Consider the following 17,041-nt stretch of genomic DNA (forward strand, 5'->3'; position numbering starts at 1 on the left):
CAGCTCAAACCAGCCGCGATCGGCTGGGACCGGGCGCGCTCCCGCCGCCGCTATTGTGACGTACGGCCGAACATGCGCACGGCGCCGTGCGCCCCTCGCCGCCCCGCCCGGCCCCGGCCCCTGCCCCGGCCCCTGCCGTGCGCCGGGCGTGCCGGGCTGTGCCCCACCCCGGGCCTCGTCCCCCGTGGGGCCGCCCGGGACAGGATCCGCGTGTGGGGTGATGTGCGCGCCCCCAGTCCTGCCGGCTGCCAGCAGGTGCACGGCCCGCGCCGTCCTCGCCGGTTCGGTACCCCCGAGTCGGAACTCCCGGTTCGATACCGCAGCCCTAGCGTGAAAAAGCGGCTGCAGGAGGCCGGAGGGCTGCAGCTTCAAGCGATGCCTTTGGCTGATGCTGGAGGAAAGCACTGCTGAGCCAGGGGACCCGGAGTGTGTCACACCCGACGTGTCGGTGGGAGGACAGAGCCATCCAGTTTACGCGGCTCTCGCAGCCCTTGTGCTCTGCGCTGGCTGCTGTCCGCAGCGATGCTGCTGCCCCTGCCTGCATCCCTGACCACCGAGGGTGTTATCCGAAACATTTCCGTGACACTGACCACAGGTTTTCCAACCGCTCTTGTTCTGACACTGGTAGCTGTTTCCACTGTAAGGTTATTTTGTATTGCTGGCTTGTTTTAAAGATGAGCGTCAGTGGAAGTTTTAAGAAGGTATCAACTGATCCTTTCAATCCATTTTTTGGTTTATCCTTGAACGACTGTGCTTTTTGCCCTTGCCAGGACAGACATTTTCTGCCCCTCTCCCCCTCTCTTGAAGAAGTTGGAGCCTCACCCAATGCTAGATGGACTGAGTCCCTGCCCTGTCAATGTTTGTGGGAGGATGGAGCTGCCCTTGCCATGCTGAAAATGTGATTTTTTTACACCCTGCTGCCTCTGGAGCATTTGTAAGAGAGGCAAGGAACCTTTCTGCAGCCCATGCTGCAGGACAGAGCTCAGGGTGCTCCTGCTCCCCATATTCAACTTACCGAAGGCTGTTTTAATGGCTTTCTGAAAGCAGATATCTGGGCAGCCCCTACCCTCCTGCAGAGCTGGTGAGTGAGCACTGCAAGGTGGAGAAAATCCTTCATCCTACATGGGGAAAAGTGATGGCTGCTGTGGGGTGTGGGATGCTCTCATGGAGATACAAAATCAAAAGGTTGTGCTCACTGGCCCCAGAGGTTCCATCCTCCCACCTCTCCCACCAAGCTCAGCTGGAAAACCCACTGTATTTCAGGCAGAAGCAGATGAATGGGATATCCTTGTCCGTCCCACAGCCCCTGCCTTCTGGAGCTGGCTTGTAGGTGGAGGGCATCAGGCTGGGGCTGCAAAAGAATCCCTTGAAGGATTGAAATAAAGGAGAACATCAAGATCAAGCAGATAATAAGCAAAAGGTGGATTGGGACACAGCCAAAAGAAATGTCAGGGGACAGAGGTCCTGGTTTTGGTTAAAATAATTTACTGAAAGAAGGAACAAAATATCCTAAAATATTTTAAATATATATGTACTTGGTGTGTTTGTATGTCATCACCCATCCAGATATGAATTACGGAAGGTTTTCTAAATAACAGCCAGGAGTGGGGAAAACCATCCCAGTGTGTAGCACCTACATCAGCTGATCCTCAGGACACTACCTGCCCTCAACAGCGATTCTGATGCAGTGGGACCACTGCACAAGCATTGTCCTTTTTAAGATAACTCATCAAAATCCCTGAGGAATGTCATACCACCTCCCCTGCCAGTTAACAGGGCAAATAATGGGGTCCACATGCCTATAGATTTGGCTCTGTGGCCAGCAGGTATAATTTTATTTTTCTTCTGCTGACTGTAAACAATCAGGGATCACAGAATCACAGAATAGTCTGAGTTGGAATTAAGCATTGGAAAAGCAGGCAGAGACGGAAGGGCTGTGCCACCACCACAGGAGCCAGCTGCTCACTGAGCTGGCTCAAAAGCAAGGGCTGTGGTCTGGATAAAGACAATGGCCATCACCTGGCCCCAGCACTCCAACACAGCTCTGGTACCAGCTGTTCCCCCATCACCTTCTCCCCTCTGGCCGGGGCTGGAGAAGAGCCTGTGGCTGTCCCCAGTGGTGTCCCAGTTGACTGACCTTGGCTGGGACAGGGGGGCAGGGACCAGTGGGTAGGCACTGCTCTGGTGTGAGACAAAATGGAACTGTACCCAAGACTGGGGAGTAAAGGCTGGACTCCTCCAAGGGAAAGAGGTGACAAAAACAACCACAGGATGCAATTACCTGGGGAACCAATGCATTCCTTAGCTGTTTGCAGATGCTTAATAGCAATGTTTTATCAGCTCCTCAAAGGAATGGGATTACCAAGTATTTCATCCTCCCAGTCCTTGTCTCTGGAGGACCCTTGAAAGCTGGTGGTGACAAGGGTCACCTTGGTGATGAAGCTGGTGTCTTCGAAGAGCAGAATGTTTGCAGGAGGTGCTCCAGTTCAGGATCTCTGGGTGCCTGTGTCAGAGGACAGTCAAGAGCAGCTTTCAGGCATATCAGGTACAAAAAAGGAGGCGTGTCCTTTTCTTCATGTGTCTTGGCTAGTGCCCTGAGGGTCTGGCCAAGCTGCTCTGAAGGGCATGAGCAGCTGCCCAGCTCTACCAGTCACAGGGGCAGAGCAGATCCTGGGTGTGAAGAACTGGGGGATGCTCCTGCAGCTTTAGGCAAGTCACCACCAGTCCAGACTACCTTGTATGAAGCAGTTTCTTGGGCCAAAAATGTTTTCCAGAAGAGGGCACTGGAAAAGCACTTGTTGGTAGGAGACTGTGGCCGTATCTTCCTGATTTTCCCCTCCTCGCTTTCTCTCCACACAGGGCCCTTGCTGCTGTGGATGGGCAGAGGATGGGGAAGACTGTCTGACTTCCCTCTATCTGTCAGTGTCTCCTACGTCTTGTAGTACAGCAGCAGCAGCCACCTGGTGGGCTCTCACTCTGCCGAATGGTGGATGTCCTAGCTCTCATGGACCCCTAAATTTGGGAGGAGCTGGAGTCAAACCCCAGGCTCCTTTGAGCTTTGGCCAGGTGGGGAGAGCTGCCCAGTAGGAGATGAAGTGGCCAGCACCACCACAGCAGCAGGGGGAAACCTCAAGGTAATGCCTGGCATTTCTCAACTGCTTTCCTTCCCTCTGAGTCTATCCACAGTTGTCACGCTTCTTAAGAAATTAAGCCCTGTGACAGCTCATGGAGGTTGGTAAATAGTACCTCCACTTTCTGGATGAAAAAGTGACTCAGAGGAAGATTCAGGGACTTACCAAGGATTGCAGAGAGTAAATTCCAGATAGGGGTGTGCTGAGATGTGGGCCCGTGTGAGGTGCAGGTACTATGTAGGCTGTGGGATGCAGGATATGTGCATGGGGGAATCTCATGGGACTACCTGCAGCTCTCTTGTGGCAGCAGCTCTTCATTCCCTTTCAGTTCATTGTCACAGAAAAGAAAACCTACAAATTGTGCCTGTCATCCAACAAAGACCATTAGAGAAAAACAATGTTTCCAGGATACATTTTTTGTCCCCTTTTATTACACATTTTCTAGGCTTTTCAATACAGTTTCTTGCAACTCAGTGCTACAAATGTAATGTTTCATCCTTTTGAGTCAGAGCAATGAACTAAAATAACTCCTTGCAGTGGCTAAACTAAAGGAGGTAGAGTAACCAAAATTCTTGTGAAGTGACTAGAGAGCTTTGCTTTGCAGCTCAACTCCAGAAACGCTTATGGATCTGTTTTCTGATTTGCCTTTTTTGGGCCTAGTAGCCCAGTATGGTTAAAAATTAGTTCAAAACATCACATGCCACGAGGTGAAGCACATAACTCTGACATTACAGCACCAGTTTTGTGTCTGAGCATTGTCTAATCCTTCACAGTTACAGATTTGAGATAGATCTATATGAAAAATAAATTTTAAAGTTGGTACTCTCATATGCATGTTGTTAAATGTACTTACTGCATCAAGGTGTTTGAGTATCATCATCCTCTGTAAGAACTCAGCACCCACCAGAAGTGAGCCAAATAACGAGATTTGACTCTAGCATTGTTATAGTTAATTCATGGGCTCTGTAGGCAATATGCGATGGTAGTTTAAGCAGAGTTTAAGCAGAATTTAAACACTTTGTATTTTAATAGACTCCTCATCTTGCTCTCAGCAAAGACAATGTCAAAATTCTCCGAGAGTCAGAAAGAAAGAGAAGAGCTCTTGCAAGCTGTTGAACATTAGCTTGAAAATCAGTGGTCAGCCTGTTCTGTGGGATTTCCATTAATCTGTGGGATTGATGCAAAGGGAGCCATGGAAGAGACAGACAGATCCTGTGTGTGCAGCCAGTGACTCGGGAGGCAATGGTCAGTCCTGTTGGCACAGCACTGGTGCTCAGCCCTGCATCTCTCTGTTCTGTAAAGGACTGTCTTCTGCTATAGTGAAGCAGTGGTGGGGCTGTGGGGCATTGTTGTCACAGATAATTCACAGCCAGGTTCTCAGCCCACCCACCCTGGTAAAGAGCTTGATTTACTCCAGAAACAGCCTGAAGGTTTGAGTGAAGAAGCACTCAGTGTTTGTATGTCCATCGAGTATCACAATCAAATGATGACCACTGGTGGTGTCAGTGCTGGCCTGACCCCTTCATGTGTCCTCTCTGGCACATACTGCAATGGCCACTCAGAAAGGAGAATGCTGTCTGATGACAGCAGCTGCAGGACCTGAATTGGCCACAATTTGCATAAATTAACATTTTGTAGATTTAAATCCTAAGACCTCTCCCATGGATCAGGTCTTAAGGTATTGTGCAAACACATGAGATAATAGACTGCTCCAGCAAACTCACAGTTGCTGGTGGGGAATTCCCTGCATGATGTGAATAGACAGGGAACAATAGGGGCCCATGGAATGTGTTGGTGAGCAGAACCCAGCCCTGTTGGACCTCATTCAACATGTGTGCATGTTGCTCATTCATGACATTTGGTCACAAAAGTTTGTCTTCTGCATATTGGATGTCCCAGTGCAGAGCTCTGAGTACACACTAATGATTTGCAGTAAAAGTAAGGACAGCTGGAAAGCTCAGTTTCTTGGTTTTCCCCACAGCCTTTGTCCAAATTTTGCTCTCTTCGGATAGATGAGTGTCATTCAATCCTATATCCATTAGTGGGCTTTTACCTCCCTTGTTCTCTAACAGGTTAAACAAATCTCTGAAAACATGAGTTTCGGAAGGGTCAGAATTAAGATCCAGATTTTGTCATCTGCTCAATCCTTTCATTAATAAGATGGAATAACTACAGTAGTGGTTTTATGGAGTGAAACGGTAAGTTATGTGTCTCAATGTGAAGCCTGGAGGCACACAACGGTCTTTTCTTTTCTTAAGCACATTGAATCCTACAATTGTCCCTTGGATGGGACCTGCCTGAAATCAAGGGCAGCTCTATGCATGAAATGGTAGAGTAGTAGTCATGAAATGGTAGAGTAGTAGTAAGGATCAGGCCTTCAGAGGTACATTTTCATCATAATGTTTGAAGATTTACGTGTATAACTACGCAACTCAGGGTGAGACTGTGCCTCTAAGGCAAAATATATGAGTTCATATAAAGAATTTATCATTGTAATAACAATTTGCATTTTTATAGAACCTTTAATCTTAGGATCTCAAAGTGCTTAACAAACACAAATAATTAATCCTCACAACTCTCCTGCAAGGTAGACATGTATTATGGAGAGTCGTTAGCAACTAGCTTTCCATTATAAGTCTCATTTTAACTACATCCTAACTTTGCCAAAACTAAACCAATACACACAAAAATTTCACAAGAATGATCTTGTCCTGGGGTAGGATCTTTTTTAGAAATTGTGGAGCAAATAGGATAAGATAGTTTAAGATGAGTAGGTTAAGTGGGGAAGATAGAAAGACATCTCTGAAGGAATTAATGCACATGCTCCATTAGTCCAGAGGGGAGGGAAATGCAGAATTTGGGACAGACACATGCTTCTCCATAACTTGCAGGAATTGCAATTCCAAGATGATAAATGATTATTCATTATCCACTCTATTATTATTATTATTATTATTATTATTATTATTATTATTATTAATGAAACTGGTGAACTAGGCAAGTTCAGGAAGTGATCTGATTTTTTTTAATGGAAGAATCCTTTACTAGGAGCTTCACTCATCCCCAGCTATGAAGAGGAGATCACTGGGAGCCACGTATTACCTCCTTCGGAGAGTTATTCTGTAAAATCTTTTAGAAAAGGCTGGATGAGCAGACCCAGCGATAGTCTGGTGTTGTAGATGGAATATTACTTTTGAGGAGAAGATGCCAAAACCAGCTTGAGAGCCAGTGCCTGGCAGCACGCCCACACGTGGATGGAGAGCAAGAACAAATTCTTCCTCTGCACGCAAAAAAATCCCAAACAACCTACAGGAGGAAGAAAATCGTCCTGGGAAAAAACACCTCTGACAACTCAGAGCTGCTCAGACCTGGGGCCCAGGCGTGGAGGAGAGAGCCAAAGTCTTTCCTGTTCCCTTCCTTCCAAAACAGGAGAGTGAAGTGTAGGTGGACAATAGGGTGGAGGCTTGTCCCTTGGCCCCTGATTGGGGTTTGCTCTGGCAGGCTTACACAGATAGCAAATCGCTGCCACTCCCAGGAGGAAGGAGGAGGACAGGGGATTATGACTCAGGTGTTTGTAGGGTGGTACAGCCTCCAGGGATGCTTCTTCAGCTGGGGTGCCCTACGCTTGCTCTGGAGCTGCACTGAGCACCTCATCCCTGCGGAGGCAGTCAGTGCAGCACCGTGCCTTGTACTGCTTCCAGCTGCACCTTTCCCCTCACCTCTGGGCACGCAGGAATGACTCAGACACTCTGTGTCACTCACTCGTACCCATGCGGTGCTGCAGCCCTCAGCTGGGATCCCATGTGCTGGCCCCAGTGCACAACTGCCTGGCTCAGCAGGTGCTCTGTTTTGGTGACTCTTCTCAAGCTGCACTTAAGAAAAATAAAGCAAAGTCTGACAATAATTCAGAAAAGTTTTGGAAATCTGTGAGAAGCTTGGTTGTTGGAGCATTTTTCAAGAGTGTGTGGTTGGAATGTACAGCAGATAGCTGTACAACCTGTAATGTTGAAAACTTTTGATAGATAACCATCAGGGAGATCCAGTGGTGATTTTTTATTAAAAAATGGGATTTTGCTCAAAATGGGGAGTGAGACAGACTCTGCTTCTAGTTCAGTCCTTTGGATATAGACAAGAGGAAGAATCCTCTTTGCAAAATCCATCAAAGCAGGGAGAAGAGAGGTGGAAAAGAAAGTACTATCTGCCTTTTGCAGGCAGGTGGGTCCCATGGCCCAACCAGACCTGGAACACTGCAGGGGCCATGCAGGCAGCCCTCAGCAAAGCCAGCAGCAGTGTCTGTTGCCAGAGCAGAGCCTGGGCCCATAGTCAGGGTCAGCCTGGGGCACCCCAGATCAGCACTGCCTCCCTTTCACCACTGGAAGATTGTACAGATTAGCAAATTGATATTGAAAAGAGCTCTGGAGGTGCAGAGATAAGAATTATTTATGACTAAACATAATAGACAAATGGTATTTGTTTTGCAGCAGTTCATAGTCCAATGCCAGGACCTGGCTGTTATCAGGCCACACATTTAGCCAAATTGTGGGCATGCTTTCTTCTACCATGATCAAATGACCTTGTCCTTGTGAAGGTCAGTAACACTTGGCCTTCGTTTTCATTGCATTTGTAGCTGTGCAAAAGGTACAGCACGTGGCTTGTTGTTATCAGCCTTGTCACAATGCTGTTATCAAGAGAGAGAGCAGAACTGCACTTCACCATGAGACCAAAGTATTTTGTATTCTGAATAATGAAGACCTTGAGTACTCTGCTCTTACCAATGTCAAGCTGTAGCTTGCTCTTCAGACAACATTTTGGGTTTCAAGAGTGTCTTGATTTGAAAAGATAGGTGTCTGCTAAGGAAGGCAGGAGACTCCCTGAAAATGAAAAGTATAAACCCCCTCCCTCTGAATTACAATTTTGAAATTAACGGACTCTCAGGCAAAGATATGGGAATAGGAATAACAGTTCTTTACTAGGAAAATTAAACTAAAAATGCAGTAGTAGAAAAAAACCACTGACAGTCAGAATATGACCTGACACTCTGTTGGTCAGTGTTTGGTGGCAGTCCAGTTAGAATTGTGGCTCCTGTCCTCGAGTGACTGAAGTGGTTCTGTTGAAGCAATGAAGGGTGTAGTTTTCCTCTGAAGGTCCAGTGGTGGTGGTGTAGATGGGCCCAGTCCTCCTCTGGGAATCCAGTGGAAAACCAACTGCCTTGGTGTCCTGACTCTCAGATGTTATCCAGGTAGGAATGCTTGGCTCCTCCCACTGGCTGGAGCATCTCACAATGGGAAGATGTAATTTTATCAGTCATGCAGAGAGCCTTAAGGGCCCATTAACAGAAGATATCCCCCAGGCAGAGGATGGGTCATGGAAGAGGTAAAGAACACTGCCCCACCTGGTCTTAACAAATGGTAATAGAATACATACTTTTGGTTACATCTTGCATTGCAACCTAAGATGAACAGGACAAGAAGATAATCTAAATATTCGCTCTTAATGACTTTTAAATATCTTTCAACAGTTGCCTAATTTTTCATATGCATGTGCTATTTAATACAAAAGGGCATGGAGTGGACAAAACCAGAATAAAAATGAAACATGTGGGTTATTCTCTAATAGTCCTTCTGGTCAGAATTGTAGTCCCCTGCAAAGCTGCACACATCTGGCCCAGGGCAGTGGCCTTCACTACCTGCTGTTGTTAACAAATGCTGTGAATAGAGCCTCAGATACAGAGTGGCACAGGAGGAGAAATGCATTGAGTTTTAATCCATGAATACTAATATACTGAAGCTAGAAGTTTGAGAGAATGGATCAGTATAAGCAGCTTGTTCTGTACAGGTAAACCATACTGCAGTTATCTAGTTGCTGTTATTTTCTTGAGTCTTTCCATGGGTCACAACAAATTAAACTGGTTACTGTGGTAGAGTAAAGCCTTGGATTTGCCTTCAACTTTTTCTTTAACCTGAGAGCATTTTGAAAGTTTTCTTCCCAATCCGACCTCCGTCTCAAAGTAGGCTGAGCTATGGTGTTAGAGTATTTTGTTAGAGGTTTAGTTTTCCCTGTCCCCAAACCATCAGATGAATGCCCTGATCAGAAGGCCAGACTCAGGCTTTCTCCTTCCTGCTTTCCCTGCTCTTGTGTTTGGTTGCACAGTGACTCAGCCTCATTCAGCAACTGGGTGTTCCCAGGTGAGATAGCAATAGCCGAGATCCCTCATGGCACACCATTAAAGCCCTCCTTCACAACTTCTGCTCCACTTGGCTGGTGTGAAGGAGGAGAACACTGTGCTGTCACTACCCATCTGACTTCTGAGGAGTCTCCAAAATCAACTTATCTTGGCGTCAGTTCCCCAGCACAGATGAACTCTTAGCATTATTGAAAAGTGAGAGTTCTCCAAATTGGATATGGACATCCAGACAGCTGTCAGACCAAGCATGGATATGCCTGGTGAATTTACCTGCATGTAGGGTTACCCAGTCCAGAAACCAGGCAGATAGGATTGCTGGCTACAAGGCAAGTGGGTTTCACAACCCAAGTCCCAACTTTGGGGGCACCTTATTAGGTTGGATGCCTTTCAGTGTGCATAAATGCACAGCAACTTCAATGCATGGCACCACTCTGCAGGTGGATTGTGAGAATCCTTTGTGCATTTTACATTTGCCTACATAAACATTTGTACTAACACACTGACACTAATGGTAGTATGTGTGTGTGGAGTTATATGAATAACTCCACTATTTTCTCTATTATAAGTATCATGTTTCTTTAACATTTCCTGTGTGGAAGTTGCAGTATTTAAAAGATACTTGTGATAGATTTTATCAGGAAAATTACAGTATAATGAAGGCCCAGGAAGGAAAAGCATATCAAAAACACACAAGGAAAACCACCAGATCAGCCTGTACTGTGGGTGAAATCAGTGGTAATAATGCTGATACTCACCACTGTGAAAGAAAAAAAGGCAATTAGGGAAACTGTGGTGATTGATGTTAGGATTACTTTCACAATGGAAGACATTAATTCAAGGACATTTCCATGGCCAAAGACAGTCACACTTCATGATGATTCATGATGATTCATGACCAGCAGCTGATTTGCAGTGTCCTTGGTGGAAGCAGGGCAGGCTATCAGCTGGGTGAATTTCTTGTCATGACTTTGGCTGCTGTGGACCTGCAACAGGAGCATGCTGGTCAGTTCTGCTTCCACCTTACTTTCCCCACAGAGCCATTGCCAGAGGTAACACAGCAGTGGGGAGATCAGGTTTCTCAGATAAAGTACTTCATACAGTTAGGATGTTTAGGAAAGCAGGGCTTCAGAGTATGCTGACTGCACGTTTCTTTCAGTAATTTATCTACTATACCATCAGGCATGGGAAGACAAAAATTTCTCTACCACACCCCCAGCATTAAATCTTGTCTACACAAGGACCTATGTGTCGAGGTTTAACCCCCAACAGCAGCCAAGCCCCACACAGCTCCTCACTCAGTCTCCCATCAGCAGGATTGGGGAGGGAATCAGATGGTAAAAGCTGGAAAATTCCTGGGATGAGATAAAGGCAATTAAGTAGGGAAAGCAAAATCTCTGTACGCAAGCAAAGCAACAAGGAATTAAATCACCACCTCCATCTCACCCAGGGATCTGGGGTTGTTTAGCCTGGAGAAAAGAAGACTCAGAAGTGACCTTATCACTCTCTATAACTCCCTGAAAGGTGGCTGTAGTCAGGTGGGAGTTGGTCTCTTTCTCCGGGCAGCAGCTGACAGAATGAGAGGACACAGTCTTAAGCTGCACCAAGGGAAATATAGGTTGGATATCAGGATAAAGTTTTTACAGAAAGGGTAGTAAAGTACTGGAATGGTTTGCCTGGGGAGGTGGTGGAGTCACCATCCCTGGATGTGTTTAAAAAGCACTGGACGTGGCATTCTGTGCCATGGTTTGATTGAGGTGTTAGGGCTGGGTTGAACTCAGTGATCTTGAAAGTCTCTTCCAACCTAGTGATTCTGTGTGAGTCTGTGTGTGATTCCCAAGGTCGGGCAGATGTTCAACCATCTCCAGGAGAGCAGGGTCCTATAATACGTAACAGTGACTTGAGAAGAAAAACACCATCACTTCAAAGATTTCCCCTTTCATCCTTCTTCTCCCCACTTTATACACTGAGCATGATGTCCTGTGGTATGGAATATCCCTTTGTTCAGTTTGGGTCACCTGTCCTGGCTGTCTTTCTAACTTCTCATGCACCCCCACTCCCCTTGCCAGTGTGGCAGTATGAAAAGCAGAAAAAGTCTTGCCTCTGTGTAAGCCCTGTTCAGCAAAAACAAAAACATCACTATATTATCAACCCTGTGTTCAGCACAAATCCAAAACATAGCCCCATATCAGCCACTGTGAAGAAAATTAACTCTGCCCCAGCCAAAAGCAGCACATTATGCTTGCCTGGGTAATGCTGGAAGCACAGCATCATTGTTATTTCAGAAAGAAAGAGAGGGCACCTAGAAGGAGGATGGGAATCAGCAGCTGGGCTCTGTTCCGTTCTTTGTTGTTGAACGAGTAGAAACTAGGTACAAATGATCAGGCTCTAATTAATCCCTCAGACTTCAGATTTCTGACAGCAAGGCACCAAGAGAGGACTTGTCCCTTCCAAAAAGGGACTCAGGTCTCCTTGCATATGCATATCTTTCTGTCTTCCTTCACTGATGGCAGAAGGATCCTCGACGCCTAAAGCTAGAAGGAACAGCTTGGCCTTTGTCTTTTTTCCCCTGCCATAAAGGGAGGATAATGATGATGACCTTTTTAAAGAGCTTCTGACATCCACAGAAAATATTAAACTTGTAAGGGATTATTATTATTGTTATATATCTTTGAACAGAGGAAGCAATGACGTTTCTATGACATTTTATAATCCACATGAAGTGCTACCATAATAAAGATAATGACATGTATGATGGACAAAGTGTGCTTAGTTGTGGTATTTGGCAGTGATCATTTGGCTTATTTCTTTTCCTATGTATTTTATGCAGAAGAAAAAGCATTAGCAGACACCTCTTGCATGTCCTGCTAAAATCAAAACTCTGCTGAATTGAATGCATACAGAACTTTTTCAGGCTTTAGAGAAAATATACAAGTTAAGCTATTTTAGAAACAGATATTTGAAAATGGATTGTTGTTCTCTGTGGATGGCACTGTTATTACACTGGTAAGAATGCTGACCTTCCTGAAGCTGACCCTCCTGCAGGAGTTGGGCGTGAGTACTGTGCTCGGCTGTGTGGGGTGCTCATTCTTGACTCCTGGTGTGATATTTTGCCATCTGCCTTTGAGTGGGTTGGGCACTGCAGAGATCTCTCAGGAACAGTCAGCCTGGGCTCTGCTTTGCCTTGTGTCTCCTCATGTGCACACCAAGCAGAAACTGACATTAAAAAGGGCCTGAAGTGTCAGACCAGTGGTCCACGCAGGCAGTAGCCAGGGTCAGTGGACAGCAGCAGGAGATGCTATTGAAGGGGAGCATATGAGCATGGTCACCTTCCTGGCCAGCTGCCACATTCAGACCTGCTACCCATCCAACCATTTTAGAATCCATCTATGGGCCTCTCACCATGAGTTCATCAAACCCCTTTTTGATCCTGTGGCCAGTACCTTTACAGCTCCCTATGACATCACAGGAAGTGAATCTGTGGATTAAATGTGGTAAAACCCTGGCACAGGTTTCCCAGAGAGGTGGTAGTTGCCCCATCCCTGGAATCATTCAAGGTCAGTTTGGATGGGTTTCTGAGCAATCTGATCTAGTTAATCTCCCCACTCATTGCAAAGGGATTGGATTAGATGACCTTTAAAGGTCTCTTCCAACCCAAATCATTCTGTGATTCTATTATTGGGCCATGGCTACTAATGATATGGTTTCACTTTTCATTCCTTTTCTAAGAGTTTTTATTGGCTATCTTCACTCCCTCATTTTTCAGAGCAAGCTTAGCCAGCCTGATTTAAGTGGTAAAGTGAACCATGATGTAACCAGATCCTGAGATCCATTGCAGCTGACTCTATTAATGAGGCTGAATGTTGTACATGGCCACCAATTCTGTGGCTGGAAAGGAATCAGTGCAAAATGTGGATATGACACATCCCCATTTAGTAATAAAAACAGAATAAAAATTTTCTTTCCACAGGACTATTTGGCAAAAGTTTCCAGGAAATAGAAGACAGAGGGACACCACTGGATGAACTAAATATGAAATTTAATATTCATATAACAGGCTCAGTAGTACTCACTGATCTTTGGTATTTCACTGTCAGAGCATGTCAGAAAAATTTTTGAGGTTAAATTTTGCAAGAAAAGCTCTCATGAAAATCATTTTCCTCAGATCTGAGACAAAAACTTTGATTTATCCCCTGGCTTAATCATTGAGTTCTAGCCTTAACCTAATCTATGTTGGGATTTATGTATCTGGCCCAACTCCAGCCACAGCAAGACTCGGAAAGAGGCAGCCCACTGCTGTATGGAATGAAACATTCCAAAGGTTTGGCAAATAAGCTCTTCACCGCCAGACATTCTGAAAATCATGCTAAAACTTCTCCACTCATGGAACCAGACAGTCAAGAACGAGAGTAGGGGGAGCACAAAGGAATGAACCTCTCCTCTGCAGAAGCATCAGCAACACCTGCACTGGCAAACAAATTGCGCTGTGGGTTTTTGGGTCCTGAGGCCAACTGAGGGCAAAACAACTCAAGTCTCTGAAAGAGAAAGGCAGGTTGACATCGAGAGATCTGTTGTTGTTGGCCCTTTACCCATACTATCCCCTGGGCTTGGCCCTGGCCACTGTTTGTGACATTACTGGAGTCTACCAAAACCGCTCCAGAGACTGTGCCAACGGCATGGGCAATAATATGCCACAGCCCAGACTTGTCCCCTATTTCTGTTCCCTTTCTGACTTAATTGTGGCATCTTTCCCACCTTTTGGGAACATTTCTGCCCCAAGAGATGGCCTGCTGATGAGCTACAATGAGGCTACAAGAAGGCAACTGCAATTGTTAGGTGTGACTCAGATAAAACATTTTACCCTCCCATAGCTCACCTCTCAAGTGCTCAGCTGCTTGTGAGAGGGTTTGTAGAAAAAGGAGAAGCAAAAGGATACTGGCAGTTTTGCTTCTTCCTAAAGTCTTCTTCCTGCTGGGCTTACTCAGCTGGTAGAAATGCTCTTGCAGACACTCATCCCCAGAGCTACGGGAATCCTGGGCACAAGGGTGAGCCACCATGAGGCTGCTGGAGTGGGGTTTGGGTCTGTGGCTGCTGCTACGTGTTACAGCAGTTCTGTCTGCAAAGCCACTCTAGGAAATGCTGTCCTAGTTAAAGTCTTGGCTCCATTGTGCACCAGCACTGTTGTTTTCTGCCTTTCTAGACGAGCCACCATGAATTTCTCTAAGGCGATCCACAGAAACTGAAAGAAATAAAAGCAACCTTTCTTTGGAAGAAACGAGGTAGCTGGTTGAAGCAATCTTTCATTTTTCTACCTGTTTGAAGATCACAGTGCAATATTTGCCATGAACAAATTAATCCTCTATTTCTAGAAATTATCTAATAAATCATTTCATCTTTAAGTCTTATTGTGTCCCCAAGAGCTTTTGGTATGGTATAATAGCTGGTAACTCATTTCGGTGCAGCTCATGTGAGCACTACTGGTGACAGTGACTATAAAAGTAGTAGCCTCCAGACACCCACCCATGATTTTCACCTCAGAATCACAGAATCACCACAGTTGGAAGAAACCTTATAGATCATCTAGTACCATAAACCCAGCAGAACCATTAGCACCTTTAAACCATATCCCCAAGTCCCAAATCCAGACACCATGTGAACACTTCCAAAGATGGTGACTCCACCATTGCCCTTGGCAACTAAATCCAATGCCTTACCCCTATTTCAGTGGAAAAAAAAAAAATCCTGTCTAATCTAATCTGAACCTCTCCAGGCATGATTTATGGCCATTTCGTCTCATCCTTTCACTTAAGATGTGGCAGAAGAGACCAACCCCCATCTCGCCAGTCTTCTTTCAGGTAGTTGTAGATAGCAGTAAGGTCCCCCCTGAGTCTCCTCTTCTCCAGAATAAACAACCCCAGTTCTCTCAGCTGCTCCCCATAGGACTTGTTTTCTAGACCCTTCACCAGCTTCATTGCCCTTCTTGGACAAAAAGGCTTTCACTGAGATCCATCCTGGCCATATGTGGACACCTACTAAAGCCATAGTCTTGGTGCAGAAAAGGACTTCCTCACCTGTTCAAATTTAACCTTGAATTCAAGTCCTGCAAGCTACAGTCCTTTAGCACACTTCTGACTGCTGGTTTGAACAGAGGCCTGAGATGTGAGCCTGAGAGACACTGGAGAAGGTCGCCTTCACAATGGCTTAATCAATCTTTGAAACCTTCCTTGCTGCCGAGTCTGCTGAGTCTGCCGAGTCAAATTAATCAAAGCTGATTCTTCAGAGGAGCCAGAGTAAGCACACACCAGTGGGACTCTCTGAGTTGTATCTCTGGATGGACATCAGTATTACCATCTTTCCACCTCCTCCTGCATGCTAATTGACACCTTTGCTTTATAGGAGATCTAAATCCCCCTTGGTCTTGTGGCCAGAACTGCAGGGAAGGTCCTGCATCTGTGCAAGGCCCTTCACAGCACCAGGGGATCTCCCTGGAGCATGGCTGCACTCATGCACAAAGCCAGGTGCCAAATTTGGACTGTACATTGCACTCCCCATGGTGCAGGGACCTTGTCATTGGGGAATTCTGTTTCCCACCCAAACATCTGCAGGATCAGGACCCTTAAAGTGCAGAGGAGATTAGAATCTGGTTCTGTGTGGTATTGTTTAGAGGGCTGTGCCCAACTCAAATTGCACCCACTGTTGTGAGCTATGCGCGCACCAAAGGGAAATGCCTGTCTTGAAATGAGCTCATGCTGCTGCACTGTGTTCTGTGCCTGTCAGCACTTTTTGGACTCTCATGTTTGCAGATACATGAATTATCCTTTGGCAGATGGCTGGTTTTACCCTCTTCTATTCACACATGTACTTAAAGTGAATATAAAATCGTATTCACTGTAATCTTTTAATTAATAGTCTTATTATTTAGGTGGATAAGAAAAGAGGTTTCTACGTATGCACATTGTTAGTCCCAACAAATCATTCTGCTGGGCATGATCAATGAAAAGGGACTAGGTGATCTTCTGGGATTCCTCCAGCCTTATAATTCTCTGAAAAGATCAAGGACAGAAATGATCTCATGGTAGGTTAAGTAATCACAGTGTTTCTATTATATTGACTCCTAATTGTGCAAATTAGACATCTCTTCATAGTTACTTTTCATATTACATGTAAAAAAAAGAGCACAAATATGATCTATCTTTGTACACAGATATCTGTAGGTAAAGGCAAACACAGTCAGTAAGTTGAAATTCTACCACTTCTTAATTCTGCTTCTGTGTATGACTTGAGCAAGGATAATTCTCTTGTTTTACTTACCACAGGCTAGAAATATATTTTTAATATTTATTTATGTATTTATTTGCATGTATAAGGTGGGATCACTTCTGGAGCCTGGATTTGCCTCTCACTTTGGCCATGGCCTGACTTAATGCTACCTGAGCATGCACAGGATCTTTTCTCCCCCTTTGTGCCCTCTGCTCAGGGCTGTGGAGGAACTAAGCTTTTTCCCTACTTGTGAAACATGCTACCCCACCTTAGGCTGGCATCCCTGCCTGTGAACGGACCGGATTCACAGGGGCAGGACACTCTGGCAATGACAAGAAGTAGCAAGAACTAGTGCATAGAGTGATAGAATCATTAAGGTTGGAAACGGCCTTTAAGATCATCAAGTCCAATCATTACCCTCACACTGTCAAGTCCACCACTAAACCATGTCTCCAAATACCACATCTGT

The sequence above is a fragment of the Chamaea fasciata genome, unplaced genomic scaffold (assembly GCF_029207755.1).
Source record: "Chamaea fasciata isolate MVZ Bird 193981 ecotype frontalis unplaced genomic scaffold, bChaFas1.0.hap1 SCAF_3, whole genome shotgun sequence".
In the NCBI taxonomy this organism is placed as follows: Eukaryota; Metazoa; Chordata; class Aves; order Passeriformes; family Sylviidae; genus Chamaea; species Chamaea fasciata.